The sequence below is a fragment of the Mustela erminea genome, chromosome 1 (assembly GCF_009829155.1).
Source record: "Mustela erminea isolate mMusErm1 chromosome 1, mMusErm1.Pri, whole genome shotgun sequence".
In the NCBI taxonomy this organism is placed as follows: domain Eukaryota; kingdom Metazoa; phylum Chordata; class Mammalia; order Carnivora; family Mustelidae; genus Mustela; species Mustela erminea.
In genome coordinates, this window is record NC_045614.1 from 123,948,020 (window position 1) to 123,974,880 (window position 26,861).

The window sequence follows — 26,861 nt, forward strand, 5'->3', positions numbered from 1 at the left end:
ATGATTGAGGGTGTGAGCTCCCCAAGGAAGTATGAAAGGATAGGGGAGTAGAGACAGATGGAACACAAGGAAACCTGTTTCACTAAGAAGGAAGAGTTGTTATAGCTGGAGGATAGGTTGAAATAATTCTAAACTCAGATTTTTTAATTGAATTGGAAGCAATTGAAGGATCTGAGACTTGAAGCCAAAGATTGGATAGACAACAGCGACAAATTGGAAAAGGGCTGTATAGGATTAAGGCAGAGGATTCAGGGCCTCTCCATGGAAGAGGGACCATGAATCTATAAGGACAACAAACAGCAAACAACAAAGTTATATGATGTCTCTGAGAATCCAAAATTTCTACTCAGACGTGAGGTTTTGTTGAGGTGGACACAAGGGCAGAACTATTTTGATTAATGATGAGAAATGGTTACAGTGGTGGGCTGTGGGTCTAGGCTGGGTAGGAAAGAACAGAAGAGAGCTCTCAGACTGAGAGTGTGTGCACTGCTGCAGGGACTGATGGCTAAGGGAAGGGCATTTGGGACAAGGGAGTGAAAGAACTGAACAGCTAGGAGGTTTAGTCAAGGAGAAGTACTGGAGTATAAGATTTGAGAAGCTAACTTCCATTGGATTGTGTTGTTAAATTAAAAGAAATGAGGAGTTGGGGACTTATAAATAAGCAAAAGACAAGCATATTAGATGTCATCTACAGCTGAATGTCACTTAGGTGACATCAGGACAAAGAATGAAGAGGAACCATAATCCAGGTATAAACTCTTAGTAAATGTGAGGAAATAAGCAGGAGTTGGTAGATGACAGAATTGGAGAGGATAGAACAGCTAGATGACACCGTATTCTGGGATGCTGAGCTAAGGGAACAGGAAGGACAAACCCTCTATGTGACAGAGGCTGGAGGGTGGGTTGAGGTTGGGCTCCTTAGAGGACCTGGCTTAAGTTGAAGAATGTGGAAGAACATTCAACCTCTTGATTAAGGGTATGGTGTAATTTGTTTACAATGGGAGGAATCATGTACATGAATGAGAGTGGGCAGCAGTGGGAGGACAGGTTTCAAAGGGGAAACCACAGACCACCACTGGAATGAAACATGGGGAGTGTCTCATTCAAAAAGGGTTGAAACATGCTTAGGACAGCAAGTACTAATTATCCTACCCTTCCTTTCTCCTGGTCAGCGATCTAACCCAGGTGAAGGTCCATAATAATCAATTTGTGCTCAGTCTTCTTGGAAAGTTCAGCAAGCCTTAGTCTGAAGGAGAAGAAAAGTGTAAGAAAAATGTTTTTGTTACTTGTACCTCTCCAGTGTCCTTTTTCCTTATGGATGTACAGCACTAATCAAAAAACAGTAAGAGTTATTAGAATTATATGAACTGCTACCATGATAAATTGCTTTTATAATATACCTTTAAACTTAGTCAGTAGGGTTATTTGTATATTTTGGCATGCTCATCTATATTTATTGAATTTTTCTCTTGTTTTTGATATTTGAAATATTGCTGAGTAATTGTTTATGACTACTTAGAGGAAACATATTAATACATATAGTGGTAAGCACATCATTTTAATGAAAGGGTCATGCTAATTTACCTTGAGTGTTTAAAAAATTAATTTAAATATTGATAAATAAGAATTCTCAGTGACTTTATTAACACACTGTGTGTGTGTATTCACGTGTGTGTGTGCACGCTCTGTGCTTTTATTATCCTCTATTTGGGATGTTTCCGAGAGCACTGGCTTTGAGATAGGGTGAGCACTATGTGTTGGCATGTACACTTTTAAGCACAACAAATAAATGTTTTAAAATGTCAAACAGAATGTTGAAAAAATAAATAAATAAATAAATTTTTAAAATAGTGGAGAAAAAAAAAACTATTCACACTTTCCACTGCTATCATAAGGTGTGAATGTCAAAAGCTGGCAACTTCACACCAGTTGGTTCTTTTGTTTTTATTTTAACCATTTTATAACTTTAAAATTTCTCTCAGCAAGGGACTGGAAAAAGATACCCAAAGTAGCTAAAGTAGCTCAGCCCTGATACTAATCTCAAGTTAGTAATGAACAGAGTGTCCTATCATTTATATGGGTTATGGGAGCAGCAATCAAGTATCCACTTAAGCAAAAGAAGTAAGTAAAATATTATGCTCTCTAACACCAGGGACCTATGTCATCTCTGAGTACAGGAAGCCATCACTGACACCAAAGGCCCTGCTCAGCATTTCTGGCTCCAGCAGAGAGTTGTCCTCACAGACACTTTAGAATTGAGTTATTATATACTTCTCTCCCCTTTAGTGGCATGAACACTAAAGGTGCATTCTAAAGCAGGTCCCAGCTGCTAAGTGATGGATTTAGGCAGGGTTCTTGGAGGGGGCATCCAGAGAACATGATCTTACATGTAAGAATGTCCATTTAAGGCATCCCTCGGTTGCTGCCACTGCCACTTGTTAATTTAGTCTGTCAAAGGAAGAGTATGAAAAAATGAAAATGAATGCCAAAAGCTTAGCTGATGCTGGAGAGAGGTGTAGGTGGTTATGACAGGTTTTTGACCTCCACTTAAGTACATCCTGATGACAGTAACATGCACAATGGGATCCTCAGACCAGTCAGCTGCTCACCCACACACAGCATGACTATCACAACTGAGAGGTGTCCTGGACCGCTCAGTGCATTTGTTTATATATTTTGAATTTTTTCACTGTTTTTTGGGGGTAGGTAAATATGTTTGTACAGATCAAAATTAAAGAGGTAGAAAAATAGTACGTAGCAAAAAGTCTCCTTTCCACTCTTATCCTCCAGCCACCCAATTTCCATCTACATGGGCAACCACTGTTTATCATTTAAGTTAATAAATATAAGAAATTTGATAGTACATAGTGTTCTTTCTGAACCTTTTACTAAATTCTTAGAGCCTTGTCCAAATCAGTGTATACATATTTCCTCCTCTTTATCATGCCATAATATTCCATTATATTGAAGACATATATTCACCATTGATGAACATATGGGTTGTTTCCAGTGTTTTCTTCTTAGAAATAGTGCTACAATTAAATAGTGTTTTGCTCTTAGAAATGGTGTTGTAGTTAACAACCTTACACACATGTCATTTTACATTAATGCAGGCATGTCTACAGGACATATTCCTTGAGTTAGAATCCAAAAGTTGGCATATTTGAAACTTCAATTAATATTGCCAGATTAGACACCTACAGCTGTGTATGAGACCTCTTTTCATTTATTCTAACCAAACTAGTGTGTTACCAAATTTTATTTTTTCCAAAATAATACATTAAAAAAATCAGTGTGTAAGATGAATTTGCATTTTTCATAGGATGTATGAGTTGAGAATCTTTTCATATGTTTAAGAATCATTTGCATTTGTTCTTCTGTGTTTCCACTTCTGTGTTTGTATACCTGGGTTGTTGGTGTTTGTCTTAGATGCAGTATTTTAAATTCAAAACAAATTTGAAAAGTTCCTTTGGGCAAGTAAGTTTTCTCTTACATAATTCTGGTAATTCTTTGCAGAGTAGAAGAAAGTGATTTCCTTTTAACTTGTGTTGGGTATAAACTTGCATTAGAACCCAATTACCATCCTTTAGTAGTGCCAATGCTGACCTCAGTGGCCATTGCTTACAATGTGAGGTAAATGTCTCTAAAACAAAGTGCAATCTCATGTTTTCAAGAAACAGGATAGTAGTTAGGCAGTATACAACTAGAAAAAAATATATTCCTAGTCTATAAAAATTAGAAAGCTCTTTATTAGTAGTAAGGTTCTTGTATAAAGCATTATATTTTTCTTATATTTGGAGATTGTAAAATCTTTGGCAATTTAGGAATTGTTTATTACTTGAGATTGTTACATTTTAGATTTTGAGGTTGTTTCTAATGAACCAAGTCTAAAGTTGTCACTGCTCCTAGATAATACTTAGAGGAAAAATAAATGTGGAAGAGGTTAATATTTAGTTCAATGTAGAGCGCACCTGGAATATTTATCTAATAATGTGTTTTATAGGTAACGAATGGTAGGACAGTTTATTAATTCTGGGTGACTTATTTCTTGTTAGATTTTGTTGGTTCCACTTTAAGTAGTGTCTGGTACAAATCATTGATTCAAGTAGGAAAATAATGTGATTCCTCCTACTATATATTTACTCTAGAATAAGAATATAAAGACTGTCAATAATGTCTAAGTTAATCATGATACTCAACTTGGAATTCTCTCTGACTGGTGGCAGTGATTTGATAGAAAGACTATTTTCTTCCATGACATCAGAAGACCAATGCCGTGAGCACTGTGTATTGTGTAAGACTGATGAATCACAAACTTGTATCCTGAAGCAAATAATACATTATATGTTAATTTAAAAATTAAAAAAAAAAGACCAATGTTGAACTTTGAGTACGAATTGCCTCCTGTAATAATTTTTTTTAAAAATCTGAAATTTATGGATTATAGGTATATACTAGGTTTTAAAATTCTTTTATTCATTCTTCATCTCTAACATGTAAAGAAATGAAATATTTCTCCACTTCATACCCAGAAACAAAACAAAACAAAAAAAGAATAGTTTCTTTATTGTCCCAAAATTGCTTCCATTTAAATACTGAGAGGTATGGTCTTAACTGACTTGCTTTATTGTTTGTGTGTTTAAGTCAGCATTTATTAAGTGGTTAGTGTGTGCCAGCAGTTCACTGACTACATACACCACCTTCAATTCTCACAACCACCCAAAGAAGTAGGACAATCATTAGCCCCATTTGGCAAGTAAGGAAACCAGGACTGTGGAAAGTCAACTAAGTTGCTTAAGATCAACCATCTAGTAAGCAGCAGAGTTGTAGCTTGAACTTAGGTCTAGTGATTCCAAACACACAGTAACTATAACCACTGTGCAGTACTGCCTGCTTAGCAATGGAGTCCTTTTTCGAAATAAAATCTTATATAGAGGGACGCCTGGGTGGCTCAGTGGGTTAAGCCGCTGCCTTCGGCTCAGGTCATGATCTCGGGGTCCTGGGATCGAGTCCCACGTCGGGCTCTCTGCTCAGCAGGGAGTCTGCTTCTTTCTCTCTCTCTCTCTCTCTCTCTGCCTGCCTCTCTGTCTACTTGTGATCTCTCTGTCCAATAAATAAATAAATAAATCTTTAAAAAAAAATCTTATATAGAACGATGAATGATATTCAAAATATTTAAAAATCAACATAGCCAAATCACTGAACAATCATAAAAAAGGTACATGTTAATTTGAACAGATACCTGCAATCAGGGTCTTAACAGGAATGTCGAATAATTTAGAAAGATAAAACAGAGCTGTTCTGAGGCTACTACGGAGGGCCTATTACTCCCCCCATGTAGACCATCCATCACATACTTTTGGAAGAAGCTTATTCCTTCCCTATTTTTTCTTCCAACCCCCACCTCATGAAAAATGGGGTTTGATATTAAAATTAAACTCATTAAGCCTCATACTGTTTGTATTAATCTATGATCTAATGGAAGAGCTCACATTCTTCTTATTTGTACTCTTTGTAACTGGAGATGAAGATATAGATTCATTCAAATTCCTTTAAAATACCTTGTAACTAGACATAATTCTAATATTTCTAGTAGCATTTCATAGTGGAAACTGTCCTTGTACATTTTAGCATGCACCTGCTGGGAAATACATGTCTGTCCTTTATGGTCATTTACTGAACATTCACAACCATATACTTACAATTCCCCTTTAGCTCAAAATTACTTTCCTTTTTGAAACATTACATAGGGAGTATATGTCCAAGAAGGGATTTGGCTTTAAACATTCATGATTCATTTATTTAAATAGTTGCCAGGTAAACTACACAGTGGGAAGATGACCTTGGATGTTATTCTTACTGTGAGAAAATCAGACAAAGCCTAAAGGAAAGAGTGTAGAAGTCTAGCAATTGTGAAAACTCCTACACTGGGGCCTGAATACATCAGTGATTGATTGAGCCAGTTAGTACTTCAATTTTCTTTTTCTTTTTTTTTTCCCCAGAAAGTATTTGTGTTGGTATACTATACAAAGAAACATAGTTAAAACAAGAACAAAGGAACACAAGTCAAAAAGTGAATCAGACAGGGAACTGGCCAGGGAGTAAGATAGGAAAGAAGAAATAGAGTAAATCATGAAAGTCTATTTTGTGTTCTCTGGCCTCCAAATACACAAAGTGGTAGTCTGTGCTTTGTAGGAGCCAGGGTGTGAAGAGAAATGGAATTCATTTAGCTAGCTTACATTTACTAATTTCAAATAATACTGACCATGAGAAGAGAGAGTCTTTTTATTAATACTCTGCTTTAAAAGGAAATTGTCATGCAAGAATCTATAGGAGGACTATCAGTATCTTTGGGGTCATTGATATGGGAATATAAATATATATTTTTTATATATATATAAATATATATATACACACACATGCGTGCGCATATATATATATTTTATATATGTGTGTGTGTGTATATATATATATACACATTATATATGGTCTTAGAATGAAGGACAGACTGTGAACAAAAAAGACAGACAAAGGCTATTAATTGTCTATCTTAATTTAAGATATACATAGCTGCAGAAAAATTATAACAAAACCTGATTTTTAATTGTAATTTATAGAAAGTGCTACAAAAACATAGTGCCAAATTAGAAAATAACAGGAAGGGGCTACTTCAGAAAGAACAGGGAACTCTTCTTAGAAATACAGAACATTTAAACTGAGGCTTAGAGAATGAGCATAAGCTAGGCAGGCAGGGAGGGAAAAAACCCTAAAACTCCATGTCAGAAATGTTTAACACTTTCTCCTCTGTATTAGCATTCTATGATTGCTGTAAAAAATTACTACAACTTTAGTGACTTAACACAATTTTTTAAATCTTAGTCTCACTGACTGAATGAGCCTCACTGGACTAAAATCAGATCATCCACAGAGCTACATTCTTTTCAGAAGCTCTAGGGGAGAATCAGTTTCCTTGCCTTTTCCAACTTTTATAGGTTGCCTGCATTCCTTACTTCATGGCCCCTTCCTCCCTCTTCACATCCACCCCATAACATCTTCAAATCTCTCCCAACTCTGACATTAACTCGTCTGCCTCCCTCTTCTATAATTCCAGAACTCTTATGATTACATTGAGTCCACCCAAATAATCCAGGATAATCTGCTTATTTTAAAAAGCAGTTTAATTATTAACAACCTTAATTGCATCTGCAACCTTAACTCCTCCTTGCCATATTACAGGATGTACTCAAAGTTTCTGGGGTATAGATATAGATACCTTGGAAGGCCTTTATTCTGCCTACTATACCCTCTGAGTAACGGAGAACATTGTACATGCTCAATTGCTTCTTCCTAACTATTGACTTGTCAAGGACTGTGAAGGTATGTGATATGACTCAACTTGCAAGCTACAGAATACCCTGCCAGAGTTCATGAATGGCAGGAAAAGACGTTGAGACTCCTGGGTCACAGATGTAGGAGTTTCTTAACCCATGGCACAGCAACAGCAAGCTGCTTGAGCATCATCATATTTGTGTCAGCTCCCCTCATCTCCCAAGTCCCAAAGGGGTGATACAAAAGAGACTTGATGGATCCCTGCACACACCATGGACTGCAGTGCTAGACAGGAACTTCAAGCTTAGGGAATCTGAAAATTTACAATGAGCAATAAGCATGCCTTACCCCTTTTTTTCCCCAGAAGGAAACACGACTCTCTTTTTGAAAGCTGTTTGATATGCCAATATCCTGAAAGGAAAATCTAGAACAAAGACTGGTTACTACCTCATTTGTAAAATGTACAAGAAAATGAGAGACTGTTGGAAATTTGTTCCTCAGTGTCCTTATGATGCTTCTACATTTGATATCCTGGTCTATAGCTTCTTGAATATAGAACTAGGTTCTTTGAAAATCATCTTAAAAATCAGTCAGTTTTAAATTAAAAGATTTGGTTTTCACTTTTGAAATACCATTTTTTTCCAACTTCTTTACTTGTTCAACTCAATCTCCATTTATTTGTACATTGTACTTAAACACCTTTCTAGTACATACTTTGTTCTTTCTAAATATCATCAGATAATTCTATATGAAGACATGTTGACTGTTTGGCTAACTTAACAAACAAATGACCAATACAAAAAAACGACTTGACCTCAATTCATAATGAAGAAATAAAAATTAGCATATTTACTAATTAGGGCCCTGATACAAACAGGTAATCATGAAGAAAACCAGGTACTAATATGACCATGATGTGAAATGTCATTCTAGGAAAACAGTGACAGGGAGAGAGTCTTCACTAAGAAGCAGAAGTTGAAAAAATTCATTTCTACATATTAAATCCACACCTACTCTGAGAGTGAGAAATGGCTGCAACAAATTAAAGAGACCCAGTTAAACAAATGATTATATTTGACATTAAGAAGTATCAACATTTATGAAATTGCTAATGGATCTGTTTCTTCTTTTACTGACATTCTCAAGTTAAAGCTACTAATTACCTATGTTTCTAGTTTTAAGGGCAAAGGAGGCTACAAGGAAAATATTGAATTATGCCATGATAAAAGTGAGGTAGGTCAAAAGAAAAAAGGAATAAAAAGAAATATATTCTGTCCTCTATGTGCAGAAGTGATAGCAGTAGATATATATCAGTAAGACATATTCTTTGAGCAACTTTTCTCCCCAGAAGTGGTAATACATAGGTGAACTGTCAATATCCTCCCATCTAATAATCCTGAGACCAGCATTTATGCTGTCAGACCAAGGGAAAGTTGGCAATGTTTATTCATAAAAGAATCTTGTTGGTCAGAAGCCAACTAGCTTGTATTTGTACTCTACGTATGAAGTGATTATAATCTTGCCACTCATAATTTTTAATCTCATTAACTGTTCTGAAAAACTGAGGTAAAGTGCCATCTTTACTTTTACCATATCTTTGTGATGTAATAGATCATTGCTCCTATGTTAAATTTATCAATTTGAATATCCTGACAGAAGAACTTAATAAATTGCCAAGGGGCACAACAAACCAGCAGTGTTTCTTGACAGGTAGAATGCTGCAGCCATTCAGGGGAGGCATTTAGAAATTGTAATATGAAAATCTGCATTTTATTTTTTTTTAATTTATTTTTTATTTATTTTCAGCATAACAGTATTCATTATTTTTGCACCACACCCAGTGCTCCATGCAATCCGTGCCCTCTCTAATACCCACAACCTGGTTCCCCAACCTCCCACCACCCCGCCCCGCCACTTCAAACCCCTCAGATTGTTTTTCAGAGTCCATAGTCTCTCATGATTCACCTCCTCTTCCAATTTCCCCCAACTCCCTTCTCCTAACTCCCCATGTCCTCCATGCTATTTGTTATGCTTCACAAATAAGTGAAACTATATGATAATTGACTCTCTCTGCTTGACTTATTTCACTCAGCATAATCTCTTCCAGTCCCGTCCATGTTGCTACAATAGTTGGGTATTCATCCTTTCTGATGGAGGCATAATACTCCATAGTGTATATGGACCACATTTTCCTTATCCATTCGTCCGTTGAAGGGCATCTTGGTTCTTTCTACAGTTTGGCGACTGTGGCCATTGCTGCTATAAACATTGAGGTACAGATGGCCCTTCTTTTCACTACATCTGTATCTTTGGGGTAAATAGCCAGGAGTGCAATTGCAGGGTCATAGGGAAGTTCTATTTTTAATTTCTTGAGGAATCTCCACACTGTTCTCCAAAGTGGCTGCACCAACTTACATTCCCACCAACAGTGGAAGAGGGTTCCCCTTTCTCCACATCCCCTCCAACCCATGTTGTTTCCTGTCTTGCTAATTTTGGCCATTCTAACTGGTATAAGGTGATATCTCAATGTGGTTTTAATTTGTATCTCCCTGATGGCTAGTGATGAACATTTTTTCATGTGTCTGATAGCCTTTTGTATGTCTTCATTGGAGAAGTGTCTGTTCATATCTTCTGCCCATTTTTTGATATGATTGTCTGTTTTGTGTGTGTTGAGTTTGAGGAGTTCTTTATTGATCCTGGATATCAACCTTTTGTCTGTACTGTCATTTGCAAATATCTTCTCCCATTCCGTGGGTTGCCTCTTTGTTTTCTTTCTTTTTTTTTTTTTTTTAAGATTTTATTTATTTATCAGAGGGGGGGTGGAGAGAGAGCACAGGCAGACAGAATGGCAGGCAGATGCAGAGGGAGAAGCAGGCTCCCTGCTGAGCAAGGAGCCCAATGTGGGACTCCATCCCAGGACGCTGGGATCATGACCTGAGCCGAAGGCAGCTGCTTAACTAACTGAGCCACCCAGGCGTCCCCTCTTTGTTTTCTTGACTGTTTCTTTTGCTGTGCAGAAGCTTTTGATTTTGATGAGGTCTCAAAGTTTATTTTTGCTTTTGTTTCCTTTGCCTTTGGAGACATATCTTGAAAGAAGTTGCTGTGGCTGATATCGAAGAGATTATTGCCTATGTTCTCCTCTAGGATTCTGATGGATTCCTGTCTCACGTTGAGGTCTTTTATCCATTTTGAGTTTATCTTTGTGTACAGTGTAAGAGAATGGTCGAGTTTCATTCTTCTACATATAGCTGCCCAGTTTTCCCAGCACCAGTTATTGAAGAGACTGTCTTTTTTCCACTGTATATTTTTTCCTGTTTTGTCGAAGATTATTTGACCATAGAGTTGAGGGTCCATATCTGGGCTCTCTACTCTGTTCCACTGGTCTGTGTGTCTGTTTTTATGCCAGTACCATGCTGTCTTGGTGATCACAGCTTTGTAGTAAAGCTTGAAATCAGGTAACATGATGCCCCCAGTTTTATTTTTGTTCTTCAACATTTCCTTAGCGATTTGAGGTCTCTTCTGATTCCATACACATTTTTAGATTATTTGCTCCAGCTCTTTGAAGAATACCAGTGGAATTTTGATTGGAATGGCATTAAAAGTATAGATTGCTCTAGGCAGTATAGACATTTTAACAATGTTTATTCTTCCGATCCAAGAGCATGGAATGGTCTTCCATTTTTTTGTGTCTTCAATTTCTTTCATGAGTGTTCTGTAGTTCCTCAAGTACAGATCCTTTATGTCTTTGGTTAGGTTTATTCCCAGGTATCTTATGGTTCTTGATGCTATAGTAAATGGAATCGATTCTCTAATTTCCCTTTCTGTATTTTCATTGTTAGTGTATAATAAAGCAACTGATTTCTGTACATTGACTTTGTATCCTGCCACGTTACTGAATTGCTGTGAGTTCTAGTAGTTTGGGGGTGGAGTCTTTTGGGTTTTCCATATAAAGAGTCATGTCATCTGTGAAGAGAGAAAGTTTGACTTCTTCATTGCCAATTTGGATACCTTTTATTTCTCTTTGTTGTCTGATTGCTGTCGCTAGGACTTCTAATATTATGTTGAACAAGAGTGGTGAGAGTGGGCATCCTTGTTGTGTTCCTGATCTCAACAGGAAGGCTGCGAGCTTTTTCCCATTAAGGATGATATTTGCTGTGGGTCTTTCATAGATAGATTTGATGAAGGTCAGGAATGTTCCTTCTATCCCTACACTTTGAAGCGTTATAATCAGGAACGGATGCTGGATTTTGTCAAATGCTTTTTCTGCATCAATTGAGAGGACCATGTGGTTCTTCTCTCTTTTCTTATTAATTTGTTCTATCACACTGATTGATTTGCGAATGTTGAACCATCCTTGTAGCCCAAGGAATGAATCCCACCTGGTCATGGTGGATAATCTTTTTAATGTGCTGTTGGATCCTGTTTGCTAGGATCTTGTTGAGAATCTTAGCATCCATATTCATCAGGGATATTGGTCTGAAATCCTCCTTTTTGGTAGGGTCTTTGCCTGGGAAAACCTGCATTTAAAATCTGGCTTTTCTCTGTCAGATCTCTGTGAGCTCTAGGCCTCAGTTTCTTCATGTGCAAAAAAAGGATGAAAACATATCCTGTCTCTGATCCCAAGGTGATATGATGCAGTGTTTGTGGAAGCCTTTTAACTTATGTGTAAGCTTTTTTTTTTTTTTTTTAATCTGGATTTCATCATGTCTTATTTTTGTTTTTGAATGTCTTTGAAGGAGTTCTTCAGCACCTGTTATCAGCAGACTTTTAGGAAACAGTACAGTTGGGGGGAAAAAAGGATTGTGATTATGGTCCACAATTTGTGACCTGCTTAGGTCAGAAATCTCCAAGCAGATCTCACAAAGCCAGCCACATCTTAGGCCCTGCTATGCAGGAAGAGCCACGCTGCTCAATCCAGGAGGAGCCATGCTTCGGCATTTTATTGTCACCTTCTCATTTCCCCCTGCATGGTGTCTGAATCCCTTCCCTCCTGCTCATCATTTTCCCACTAGTACCCTTCTCACTTCTCATTTCAACAACGCTTATCATAATCCACCCCTCTCTGTGACGACCACCATCATTTCTTCAGGCCCCATCAAATCACAGAGACTTCTCTCTGCAGAGTCTCTGCTGGCTTACTTTCTACAGAAACATATAGGCTCTTACTCTTGTCTTCACTGACAGCTCTCACTGATACAGGCAATCATGCTCTCCATTTCAGCTGTCAACTGCTTGGCCTTTCTTGCCTCTCATTTCTTTCCTGAAGCTTCCTATTAGGTACCAGTTTTCTCAGCCATCCATGGATAAGAACGTTTCAATAGCTAAGCTGAGAAAAACACAGGAACCATCTGACATGGCCTCCTGCCTCTGGAAGAGAGAAAGTACCACACCAGTTGTCTATTTTTACTTCCTCTTTCAGGATTTCTGCTAACTTCTAGTCACAACCTGAACTATTATTCTGAAAGTAGTTCTTCCCTATGTCCAAAACAATTCTCTGCTGAGGTAGTCTTAATTTTCTTTGATCTGCTCAGGAGAACTTGTCTGTGATTTGGGTGTGAGATAGAGGGAATCTCAAAGTTGAAAAGTCATCTAGTCCAATTACATATCTACTTTTTAAAATATCATCTCTGCCAGTGGGTTATTGCAACCTGAAAAGGAATTTGCTTCATCATAGGTGGTCTGTCCATTTGTGATCAGCTCTGATTAGGAGAAATGTTTAACAATTCATTATGATCTGCCTTCCTGAATGCTCCATTCTCTGGTGATATTCTCTCCCATGAGGATGTCATAATAGCTTCTGTGGTCAGTCCCCTGTCTAGTACATTCATCACTCACTGCTTCCCCAGCACCTAGCATTGGCTCCTAAAACATAGTAGCTCCTAATAAACATTTGTTGAATGAATGAATGAATGTTTGTAGTGTCTTATACAGGATAGTACTTCCTATCTAATACATTTATGGAATACAGTCTGGGTCTTGTCCAGGCTAGAAAGTCCTTAGTTCTCATAAGGAAAAGTTTCAAGTTTAATACACTTCCCTTCCTCTGATCTTTCTCCAGTGTGTCTAAATTCATCTAGGTAAACATCAAAAAATATATTACATATTCATTTTGTGTATATAATTGTATATAATCACGTGTGTGTATAAAATTTAGTTAATGTACTCTTCTAAATAAAGCTACATCAAAGCATAGAGCATGAGTAAACAGGAACTAATTAAAAGCAGTCTCATTAACTTATAAAAAATATACTTTTGCCCTCAAAATCTACTCACAGCTAAGTGGTTTCATTTAGTAGTATTAAATTATTTTTTTATATTTGGACAGAGGCTTTGTTATAATGTTATTAAACTATTTTTTTAAAGAAAAATATGAATCTCAATTCTACCACTCTGCTACAACTGTTATCATTTTTCTGTTTTTTTCCCACCTTGTTTAATTTATTGTAAGTATGTGATATACACTTTACATTGTACTTTTTTCACTTAAATTATATTATACTTATTTTTCACGTTATCATTAATCTTTATTATTATAATGTCATTTGCTTAATAGTACTCCATCAATTTGATATACCATACCCATTTTCCAATTAGTAGTGATTTAAAATGTTTCCAGTTTTCTTTCTTTTAGAAAATGCTATTAAGAATATTATATACATACAGATTTTCATCCTAAATATCTTGCCATATTTAAAAATATTCCCTTCTCTCCATTATCATTTAAAATGGGTTTTCAGTTTCTATATGTATGAGTTTTATTTATATGTATGCTATTTATTTCTAGCTTTATATCTCTGTAGTAAAAGGTTCAAGACTATAAAATTTTGACTTTTAATTAAAATTATTAATTAAGCCCTAAAACATTATAATTTTATAGATATTATAAGTATACTTTCAAAGATATAGTCCCTTTTAAAAAATGACTACCATTTTTTCATTCCAAAAATATTTATAAATACCTCATTGATGCCAGGCACCATGGTGATCCAAGGTGGACACGGTAGATAAGATCCCTACCCTTATGGGGTTTAAAGTCTAGCAAAGAGTAAAGAACTGAAAATAAACCATGATGAGTGTTATGATTACACGGCCCAAGTTACTACTATCCTTAGACCCAGGCAAAAAGACCATTGCCCTTGGCCCCTGGTTTCAGAGAACCCCATTCTGGCACTCCTCCAGCAGTGCCCCTCCCCACCAGGCAAAGAGACCATAAGCATTTGTGGGGTATTCCAAACATGCCCATTTGGAGCCAACAGCCTCCATTAATCCACCTCTGAATAGCAAGAATGCCAGAACTCCCTGCTCAAACAGTTCAAAACCATTTCTAGGGCCAGAGAAGACTTCTCTAGATCCACCCTGCTGTAGATAGAGTTTGTGGTTATGTGTCCACCAATGCTCAGGGGAGGTTGTGAACAGTTTCAATGTGTATCATGCAGAAGCCCTTTGCAGTTCTGGATAGAGGCAGGAGTGGAAAGGGAAGGAGGAGTAGCCACAGCCACTGAGGACAAGGGGCTGGGGCCAATTCTTCCCAGAGGCATATTCTAGAACAGAACTCTGAAATTCTGAAAATTCTAATTTGAACCTAGTTTTCCAGTTGGTTTTGATGATATATATGTGTCAGTGTAGGAGAATGGAATGCTTTTTATTTAATGGTTTGTTTGTTTAGCTTGATTTATCGCTTTAAAATATTTAGACATATGGTTTGTGGGGGCCTTCATTGTATTCTTGTCTCGGGCCTTGCTGATGTTGGAGCAGGCCTGGTACAAGGTGCAATGGGGACACCGAATAGGGAGACCTAAACTTATATAAGGGTGTTGTAGAAGGCTTGTTAGAGTAAATCACAGTTCAGCAGAGCAGGCTCAGCCATGGAATATCTGACTTACGCAATCTACTACATTTACAGACTAAAGGTGAAAGTCATGTGCTTATCTTAATAAATGCCAAAAATGCATTTGATTGGATCCAAAAATCAGCTGTGTTCAACACTTAATATTCTATAATTACAACATAGCTAACATAATAAGTGATATCTATATGAACTAAATACTGACATCACACTTAAATGATAAGTACTGGCAGTATTCCCTTTATATTTAACCAAAGACAAGAATACACCTATTACAGGGTGCCTGGGTGACTTGGTCAGTTAAGCATCTGCCTTCAGCTCGGGTCATGATCCTGGGGTCCTAGGATCGAATTCCACATGGAGCTCCTCGCTCAGTGGGGAATCTGCTTCTCCCTCTGCCTACAGCTCCCCCAACCTGTGCTCACACTCTCTCTCTCTCTCACTCTATCTCAAATAAATAAGATCTTAAAAAACAAAAAAAAACCAAACAAACAAAAAAAAACAAAGAGTACAGCCGTCATTCAGTTATTCAATGTGGATCTTAAATTTCTAGCCATTCACTTTGGCAGAAGTTAATTTCTTCTCCTTTTTCTGGTGGTTTAATGAAGTTTTAAGTAAGAAAAACTGTTTCCATTCATTCCACCAATTTTTAAAATTCCTTTATTTGTTCTAGTTTGTTGTCATTGTTGTTGCTGGTCTGTACGCAATCTTGAAGGCATGAGCTCTATAAAATTATTTAAAATATACTTTTATTTATCTCAAATATTGCTCTTTGAAGATTCAGTGGGAGTCTCTATTTTCCTCTTTATGATTTTGTATTTGTTTGGTCAACTATTGCCTGGAGCTGATGTGTAGATCAGGAAGTGACTCATTATTCTCCTGAATGGTTCCTATGTCTCAGTTTTTAATCTGCATCAGCTAGAGGCAAGTAGCATTCCCTACACCCTCCAGTCTTAACACATAATCAGGAACTTGGCATAGGAAGATAGTGGTGGTGAAAGTTCTGGCCTGGCTGGCTATGAGAAACAGGCAGCTAATCGAATATAAACAAGTCAGATGGCATTTTTAATGTGAGTAAGAATACAAGTCTATTTTAAAGTTGTTTGCCTGGCCACTGCCAGGCATCTGTTAGCTACTGTGTTTGCGTATTCATTCTCTTGTTCCCTGTTTCTGTTTTCCTCTCTCGTATTTCTAAACTAGAAATTCCCAGATCAGATTTTAATATTTGCTATTTGATAGAGGATTGTTATTACACAATAACTAATGGAAAGACAAGATGACATCACAGCAGCTTTGGTGTTGCTTTCTGGCACCTTCTCAAATTTTGCAACAGAACACTTGAGTATCTAGATGCTGTCTGTTCTCACAGTACCATTTTTTTAGAGAGTATCTCATTTCAAGCTAGTATAAGATATAATTCATTTCTCCCCAACAGTTTAGAGCCCTGATAATTTTTTTGGCATCAGACATATTTATGCGGAATTCTCCTACATTAACTAGAAGGAGGGCTTTCAGACATGTGCTTTTGATCCTCCCTGCAGTATCCTTTTATAAGTTCATAAATCAGGAAATCCATTCAGAATTTGTCTAGTGGTGCCCTAGCCACTTAAATTCAAAGCCTTGGCAAGATCAGAAATTGCCTAAAACTGATTCTTCCATTATTCATCAAGTTTAGTTTTGACAGCAGAAGCCATTTCTAAGATAGTATTTTCATAAAATAATGAAATTCTCCACAATGGCTTCCCTATGGGTCTCCACTAGGTTTTACTTCCCATCACTCTTGGTCTTCCTTTCTCTCCATCCCATTATACCCACAACTGTTGGTTTCAGAAAGAACAATCAAATGAGTGAAGGGCACTGAGATGGCATCACCTAGCGTCTTGGAGTTTCAGCGTGAAAAACTCATCCTTGGTTTCTCCTCCTTGAAGGAAAGTGTTCAGTTCTACAATTTGCTTACCTGCTTTCTGGCTCGCTCCACCTTTTTTGCCCAGTCTCTAAATATTTGACTACTGAATTTCTCCATTCCTTTTTGGCCCTTCTTTTCTGAAGGGTGTGCTCAGTAGGTTCTGGTGAAAGGAGTCGTGGCCTAGGCCCAGGGAATCTCTTACCTTAGAGTAGTGCCAAAAGGCAAAGCTTGTGTTCTGTCCTCCCCCAACTTCTGTTCTGGAAAATGATATTGAATACATCCCCACACACTGAGTGGGTAATCAAAAGGAAGAAAATTAAAATTTCAAGTAATCCCATGACTCAGCAATGATAAACGTTGTGGATACTTTAGGGTATAGCATGAGTTGGTATGTTACAGTGTGGTATGGTATAGTAAGATATAATATAGTTTAGTATAGTATAAGTAATGCATGGGACATAATTATACTAAGCAACTATTCATTATATAAAATTAAGTTTTAACTAGGTGTCATGTATTTTTATTTGCTAATTCTAGCAACCCCGTAATAGCTCTAATCCCAATAGGCTAGTTTTCCATTACATATACCGTCAATAATAATTTCACGTTTTCAGAAATTAAGAACTAGAAAAATAACATTTCAGTAATAATTTTGTTTAGGAAACTGGCCAAAATTTGCTACGTATGCAGTGGGTGGAAAAATTATCACCTTTATTGACTAGCAGTATGAAGAACAGAAGAGTGATTTTAGTTTGCATTTTTATGTTACTGATTGAAAGTTACAGCTTCAATATGTATTAACCAGTCAATTGGTATATATCAATTATGTCAGGTGATTCTGAACACTAAGTGATGAGAGAAAATTTTTATTTCCAAGTAAATAAAAGATAAACTTGCCAGACTAAAATCTTAAGAAAAAGAGATAGAGTAAATTCATGTGGAAAAGATATAATAATATCATTATTTTTTCTTCCCTAATGCTTAAAAAAAAATGAGAAATGCAATTTCTGTAAACCCCGACAAGGAAAAAAATTGTTGTTTTATCAATGATCATGGGGTTTTATTTTGGAGAAGGGGATTGGAGGTTGTTTTATTTTATTTTAATTTTTTGATTTATTTTAAATGAGCTCATCATGGACATGGTTTTTCTTAAGTTCACCATATTATCGTCAGTAATGCACTCCTGGAACCTAGAAATGATTTCAGGTGATAATGAGGACTGCACATAAGGTATTTGTGACTTGTCAAGCTCACAAGAAATACAGAGAATCACACCTGAACTTCTGCCCTATCTAAATCAACTTGCTGTCACTCTTTGACAGTATCATATTTCAGACAGTAACTTTATAAATTTGGGCACCTAGAGAAATTTCTTAATAAACTACAACATTTCAAAATGACATTAACAGTAGACATTTTTAGGCATCAAGTGCAGGCAAGAGTTGCTAAATGGGTTTGTACCACAAACTTTTCCAAGTTCTTGTAATTAGCGTAACTATAGTAGGTGGGAAATCATGCCAGGAAGATTTCCTCCTTACCTACAGACCTGTTTCCATCTATTCATCCTCACTGGAGATTAGTGTGGACAGCATTCTTAAAGGTTGGGCTTTGGAGAGAGTATGCAAATGCTCAGTGAGTGTGTGTGGACAGTGACATGGCCTTAGGGCTCACAAGGAGCCTGCAGGAAGATCTGCAATGCTAATTAAGGGAAAAGCAATTCTCATTCATCTGGCTTGTTCTGATATCACTTCTTGGCAGTAAAAAGCTACTAAGATAATGTGCAAATCTGACAACTGGGAAGTCTCTGAGTTAAAATGGATACTTGATATCATCTCTCCTTTCTGGTCATTGGGCACTGGTGCTATTTTGAATATTATTTTCAGTGTTGAAATGACTTTACATGATCAGAATCACTCAGGTACGGTCCATGATTAATATGATGTGGCAGCAATGAAAATCAGAATTAGGGCATGTTTTAGTTGGTAGAGTCTTTAACCATGTTTAACCAACTGGCATGTTTTTATTCAAGGAATTCCCCATCTTAAAAATATAATGTTTTTAACTCTTTATTCTCAATACATCTGTGCTTTTAACTTGGTCATATTGAAGGAGATCAACAAGAGATATGAACTCCAGCTGACCCACAAACTGGAGCCAGGCAATCGGAGGCTCCAGACTCCCACCCCATTCTTGGAATGTACATTCTACAAACTGTTCTCATAACCAGAGCTGTTTCAAGGATGCAGCCTTGAAAGAGTAATGCGTTTTGAGACCATCGGGACTGAATATGTGACTGAACCCCATTAAGGTCTCTATGTAAACTTTTAAGATTCTGGCAGACAGGTGCAGAGATCCTGAGGCTGCCAGAGACAAGATTTGTATGTAAGTTCCCTTGCTTGTTAAACCTACCCTACCAGCTGGAGTGGTCTCCCTTTTTCTTCAGTCTTCCCTTGCCTTCCATGTATGGGGCCAATTTGTGAACCAACGGCTATAACTGATAAGGAGAGAATTCCTTTAGAAAGATGTATACATTTCCCGTCTGGAAACCAGTACTGTAATACCACTACTGTAGTAGTCAGTACTTAATACCAAAGTATTTAAGAATGCAGCGGTTAAGTAAAATACCCTCTGGGCTCTGATCTATATGAGTCTGAATCCAAGTTTAATTTTTACCATAGCTTTGTGACTTTGAGGAAGTTATTTAAACTGCCTGAGCCTAAGTTCTGTATCTATGAAGTGAAAATAATATTAGTACCCATCTCATATGATAATATAAGTAAAGGCACAATTCATGTCATATGTAAAAATTCAATGAATAATAGCAATTTCTGTGTAATATTAACAAATTTAACTTACATTATCATATAATTCACTATAGAAGTGTTATAATTATCGCATTTCTTCCTTAGTTTTTCCCGTCACATATGATTAGCAAACATATTGAGGCAGAAATAATTTTTTTCCTTCAGACATGTTCTCCTAGGGTCTGCCACTGTTAGCATCGGCATATTGCCAAATAAGAGATGGAAAGTGATGTCTTTATGTAAAACCTGTATTTTCTAAATAAGGTCATTAAAGAAACTCACTTCCTATTTGTCTGGGTGAATCTTTCCCTTTTGGAAGTGGAGAACATTTTCATAGAGGCTCTAGGAGGCTCTGATATGAGAGTATTAGTTTGAGACAGAAAGTAATCTTACCCTTCTTGTACACTTGGACTGAGAGCCATCAAAGTAAGTTATCACCTATTCTCACATCCCTTGAAATCCTGATTAATTCTCCAGCAAAAGTACTCTTTCCTGTTACGTTTCACCACCAACTCTGGGAAACAGCATGCCTGCTTTTACATTGAAACTTTAGCAGTTGTGCTTTAAATAAAGTTTTATCCTTGTATGGAGGAATGACTTGCATGTACTATAAAAACTTAGTTTTCTCTGCATAAATCCATAAATATTGCATTAAATTCCATTTCAGGAATTCAGATTTTCTTATCATTGTTTTTATGCCTCTTTTCTCCTAAAATATTTAAATTTGAAAACAATTTTTTTTTTCTAAATTCCCACCCCTTCTACCATTTCTCATGATTGAAGTCATGAGAGAGAGAGAGAAAGTCTAATTTGTAATATGAACTATATATACTTGGAATCAGAAAAACAAACCTTGTAAACAAAACATTTCAGAAAAAAATGCACAAATATGGGGAAAGCACTGAATTTGAAATCAGAAGAATTATTTTTAGTTTCTTCTAAAACTATTGATGAACTGTGTAACCTTGGACAGGTCGCTAGGTCTCTCTGAATCTCAGTTTGATTACCCACAAAATGAGAATCAGTACCTGCCTGCTCTGCTTCTTAGAGCTTCAATGAAGAGAATATAAGATAAGATATAGAAGTATTATATAAATTACAAATCCCCACTCAAATATTTAATAGTATAGGATTAACTGCTCATCTGTTCTTCAAAACCTCTTTTTAAATGTGTGAAGATTTTGCTGTCTTTTAAAATCGGGGATCATGCATTGCCCTGACATGTTGCAGGGCTGGGGGTTCACTACTGCCAGAACATCTTCTACTACATAATTTTTCTTTGAACATTAGGATATATTGATAAGAGAGGGATTATGAAAAAAACATACTGACATTTTACCTAAAGGATTAATGAATAATTTTCCTTTATCCTGTTTTTAAGAGAAAACTCTTAAAAAGTTGCAATATTGACTAATATATTCACCCTCATCTACATAATATAATACATTCCTCAAACTTTTTATTAGCCTTGAGTGGCTATAAAATCTTAGCTGTTGAAATGATTTTTTTAGATTTATAACATTCCATAAAAATTTTCAGTGTAAAAAATGTTTTCTCCTGAGCTTAAACTGTCCCAGCCTCATGGGTATTTGTTGGTTGGTTGGTTGGTTGGTTGGTTGGTTGGTTCTTTTTTTTTAAAGTGTTATTCTCCATAGCACAACATCCAGGTGTTAATTTAAACTTGCATTCTAAGAAGGAAAATATCCGTTGGTATTGCTGATTTTTTTTTTTTTTTAGTTTCAATTTTTTAATGCTAACCAGAATTTAACAACTAACAAAACAGTATGGATTAAATGACCCCAGAACTCCATTCTTTGTGGGCCTAGAATTAGAAATTTCTTGGTATCCACAAACATTAATTGCTAGCATACTTTAAATATGCACATAAACATCTCTGAAATGTTTAAAAAGGAAATTTTTAAAAACAGACAAACCTGGATTTGATTAACTTGAAAGTAACATAACTAACTTTTACTTAACCAATTTAAAAGTAATATAACTAACTTTTACACATAAGTGTGAAACCTGCTTCTCAAATTCTTTTTTAAAAAATTTTATTAAATTTTTTATTTTAATTCTGGTATAGTTAACATACAGTATTATATTAGTCTCGGGTATAAAATGTCATGATTCAACAATTCTATGCATTACTCAGTGCTCATAATGATAAGTAGACTCCTCAAATTCTTTTTAGAAAAATTTATCCCAAAATTGGGGTATTAACCAGGTGTCAGCCCCATTTGAAATAAAAAAAAGATGGAAGTTGCCTTAGGACAGCAGTTCCCAAAATGAATTCCACAAAGTAGGCCCTCAAGATGTTCTTTTTATTTTCTTTTTTAAGATTTTATAAATTTATTTGAGAGGAGAGAGTTCACATGTGTACGAGCAGAGGGCAGGAGGGACAGACAAGCAGATTCCCTGCTAAGCAAGGTGTTGGACATGGGGCTTGATCCCAGGACCCCAGGATCATGACCTGAGCTGAAGGCAGATGCTTAACTGACTGAGCCACCCAAGCACCCCTCAAGATATTCTTCTTTAAAAAATCTTTCTTGCCGGAAAGATTGCTGTTGCTGTTAAAAATTCTAGTTAACATGGAATTAATTATCATCCTAGAGCCAAGTCTATCTGAACGCACCCTGGTTTGGCTAACCTTAGTCAACGTGCAGATGTGTGGACAAATAATTATATACTCTTGTGCACCAGTGAATTTGGGGGTGGTTTGTTTTGCAGTGTTTTCATGGCAATTGCTGACTCATATACTGCTCCATTGGAGTTTGCTCCAAAATAATACTGTTATGTCAGTGATAACTGAAAGAGAACATGGGAGTGAACTCAAGTGATATATTTTAGGGCATTAAATTTGTGGATTTGGTGGGGGGTTAGTACCTTAATTCTTAAGTTCCTGAAAACTCTGTCCTGTCAAAAGCATATAATTTTTAAATATCTTACTTGTTTTATGTGGTTATTCCAACATTTCCAAGGAAAACATACCCTCTCAGACTGCTCACGTTTCCCCACTTAAACCAAATGAGGTCATGAAAAATATTTAATTAACATGAATATAAACTGGAAAAGAAATGTGCATTTTATATATAAAGACCAAAGGTCCCACAAAATCCGAATTATTATCAAATGTTTTCACAATATTCATTTTAATTTTACCGCTATTCAGCAAAGGAGATGAAAGAGTAGACCAGAAACTCACTTGCCTAGAGAATTGGTAATCCTGGCTTGACATTGTTCCACCAGACTCTCACTGCTGCCTGCCTAGGCCTTCATCACTGGGCCCCAGACAAAGACCCCTGTGATCTTGATAAGAACTGTGCTCCTTTTTTCACCATAGCACCTTTAGCATCTCTTCTTTCTTTTGTATGTACACACCTGATCTAGTCCTTCTTGTTTCCATTTCTACATGTTCTAGCTTCTTCCACTTCTTGAATTAGTCGACTTCTGCCTATAAAATAGGGGATGGTAGGAGTGAAATGATTCATGTATATGGAAGTCTCTTACCTGATTGCTCAATAAATGTTGACCTGTCCCTCTTTTTTCCTGCTTGTCCTCCTTGTCCTACTATTGAATTAATGTAGTCCAGTGAGATATGGACATAAATATAGATATATGTTACTGAATATATGAAGATGAATGAAGTAGTCATGAATAAAACAGCAATGTTATTTAAGTTAAGCTGTTGGGATTCACAGTGATCCTTCTAGGATTTGATTGTGACTAACAATGGTTAGCTGAGGAGCATACCATCTAAGAACACAGGACCTAGGTGAGACAGCAGATCTGGGTTTGAACCATAACTCTAGAACTTACTGTCTTGTAAGTTAGTACCCTCCCTTAAACCCAATTTTCTCATCTGAAATTGGAAGTGATAATATTTAATAAGATACCATGTATAAAGGATAGTATCTGTTAGACACTATGTATAAAGAGCTTAGGACAATGCTAAATGTATAACCAGCACTCAATAAATGCTAGCTATTACAACTATTATAAAGAGCTGAATTTATATGTAATAATATATTAATTTTTACAATACAAATAATTACCTTAAAACAAGCGTGTTATTAACCTTATCTTCATTTTAAAATCATATCTTTATGAGCAGAAATGCAGGGGCAAGAAGGAAGGAAGTTTTATTGTATTAATTCACTTTACTCCTACCATATTTCTGCTCTGCCTTAAACATCAGATAGCTGGAGTTTAGGGGTATTCCTGAAAAAAAATTCTGAAGGTTAATGTGTATCATCTACATGTTCCAGAGCATAAGCACATTGCCGGCTGGTCAGATAAAGGTGAAATACAGTAGAATAAACCTACGATGGCCACACCTCTATTTTAAGGCTACCTGGGGGTGGGGGCTACTGAAGCGTAGCTATTTTAACAAATAGGAGTAGGAGTGATTAATTACTTTTTACTGTCATTCAACAACTTGTCACCCAGGGAGTAACCTCATTTCTCCAATTCCCATAAATTTAATAGAGGTCACATAGTGGCCTACTTGGCTGAAAAGCATTGCTCCTGAAACCCTGATGGTACTTTTAAGTCTGCTGATGTGTGAACATAATTCTCCGCATCTCTTAGCCCCACACACTCTGTCTCTCCCAGGGAGACACTTTAGTAGATCTATGTGGCACCATGTGGAAAGTTACAAGTGACGAGTTCTCTGATTCATTCCTCTTTCATGTAACAAGAAGATAGAAAATTTAAAACCAATGGGTGTTCTTCTACAGTGTAGAGCTTCTTTCAACTGTGTTAAAGAACTATAAAAAGGTATTTATTGAAATTTAAAACCCTTGCAATGAACATCTAGTTTGGCATCTCAAAAGAAATTTTAAATATCTTATTTAAAAATTTGCAGGTTAAGTTAGTGGTTAGTTCTTGTGCCTAATTCTCAGCCCTTAGATGCACTAACCCAGATGAAGAGATTTCTAAAAAGCAAAATATCTTCAAAGATGTGCCACACACCAGGTGGAATTAAAAAACAACAACAACAACAACAACAAAACAAAAGGAAGGACATCATAAAAAGTAGATTATTATCTACATCTATTGCATGCCCAACTCAGAGACACAGAGCCTTTTGTAACTAGAATGCTAGCAGTCCTCAGCTTCATTCAAGGACTTATTCGGGGCATTCTCGGTGCTATTTCATCTCCTAAATCCATTATTAGCCCTCTCCTTATGTATGCATAAATGTTAATCCCTTCAACATTTGGGAAATGGAAGTTGACAGGCAGTGATTTATTTGATCTTGAGATATGAAGTTGATGAGAAGTGGTGAAAAAGCTGTAAACTCTGGGGGTTAAATTTTGTTTTGTTTTGTTTTCCCTTCCAATTCTCCTGGCAAAGACAGTTTTATGTGTAAGTTCTAACAGCACCAAAGTGAACTACAAGGACAACCAAGAAGAAACCACCAACCAATCTCAAGCAAACATTTGACTTGTGTCAGTCTCTTATAAAAAGATAAGCTTTTGGAAAGATTCTACATGGTAAGAAAGAAAGGGAAATATTAAACTAAGGTGAAATCCAGAAAACAAATTTTCCAAAAGAAAATCCTTAGGAGTTGTAGTGAGAGAGTCTCCCCAATGTCTAACAGAGGTATTAGGTACTTTTTTTTTTTAAGTGACTTGAGGGGCACGTGGGTGGCTTGGTCGGTTAAGTGTCTGCCTTGGACTCAGGACATGATCTTAGGGTCCTGGGAATCGAGGCCCACATCGGACTCCCTGTTCAGTGGGGAGTCTGCTTCCTCCCCTCCCTCTGTCCCTCTCTCCACTCATGCTCTCTCTTTCTCTCTGTCTCTCTCAAATAAATAAATAAAATCTTTAAAAAAAAAAGTGAATAGAATAACTTGGGACCATGAGCCTGACATAAAGGAAAGAGAACTTTCTATTAAAAAAATCAGTTCTAGCCTCTGCTACTAACTAGGGCAAATCATTACACCTCTTTTAGCATAGGTTTTAATACCTGTCAAGTGGAGCAAATTATTTTATCTACTTCATGGAAATACTAAGAAGTTAAATGTAATTATATATTTGAAAATGTTTTAGAAATTATCAAAATTCATTAGTAATGGAATCTTTAATAGATTTCATTTTTTTAAAGATTGTCCACATTTCTGATTTGATTTTGTAAATTATTTTTTACTTATTGCTTCTGGTTTAAAATTCACTTTGCAATTTAATCTCTAGTTCTTTATAATTTTATATCCTCTAATTCCCTAATCTTACTTTTTCAAAATAACCAAAGAATACTACCTCTTCAAATTATCTTTCATATTTTGTTAGAGAGAATATCAAGATTCAGTGTTGGGCTTTCTACCTTCTCTATCTTTGGCTCCATTCCTTCTAGATAAGCTTTATTCTCAGGCATTTGTCACAGGTAGCAAAAAAGGATTCCTCAACATTGGGCTCGTGCAATTAAAAGATCTGTATCTTGAAAAGCACTATGACATGGGGTAGATGCAGTTCTCTGGAGTGGTTAAAATGTGTAGAATGGGGAAAGAAATGCAGAAAATGCCAAAACACCAGGCTTCCTTGACAAGGCACATAGAAACCAACAAGAAAAATAGTTAGAACATGGAAGACAAATACTAAAGGATCTGAGCAGAGAATCCATCAATAATGCAATAATAAATGACCAACAAATAGGCAAAAAAGGTTTATTCTTATAAGTAACTAAGGAAAGTAGGGGATAAAGTTGCAAAGAGTACTAATAAGCAATCTTAGCTAGCTGCTGGCAAAGAGGTAGAAATAAAAGCTATGATTTTTCCCCCCCGAGGGAAACACAGAAGCATACAACAAACATACATATAGATAAAACTAAAATAATGAGTTATGCATTTAAATATGTTAGTGAAAGAACTTCAGAAGAGGGGGAAAAAAAAAAACCCTAAGGAAAGAAAGAGAAAAAATAGCCAAGATATAAACCAAAATTGATGAATTAGAAAGCAGAATAGGGGAATTAACAA

General features: G+C 36.3%; 1 protein-coding gene and 1 long non-coding RNA gene across 4 annotated transcripts in view; one reads left to right on the top strand and one right to left on the bottom strand.

Moving 5' to 3' along the window:
• Positions 1-26,861, top strand: part of SPATA16 (spermatogenesis associated 16) — a 243,516-nt gene that overhangs the window by 40,693 nt on the left and 175,962 nt on the right. The gene's annotated exons all lie outside the window — the stretch shown is intronic.
• Positions 1,163-23,524, bottom strand: LOC116589122. 2 transcript variants are annotated; one of them, XR_004285207.1, is made up of 3 exons: positions 23,396-23,524; positions 17,284-17,338; positions 1,163-1,246 (listed from the first exon to the last, which is right to left on the bottom strand). It is a non-coding gene; the product is annotated as an uncharacterized LOC116589122 (long non-coding RNA). The 2 variants fall into 2 exon arrangements; XR_004285208.1 differs by having other exon boundaries at positions 17,284-17,370.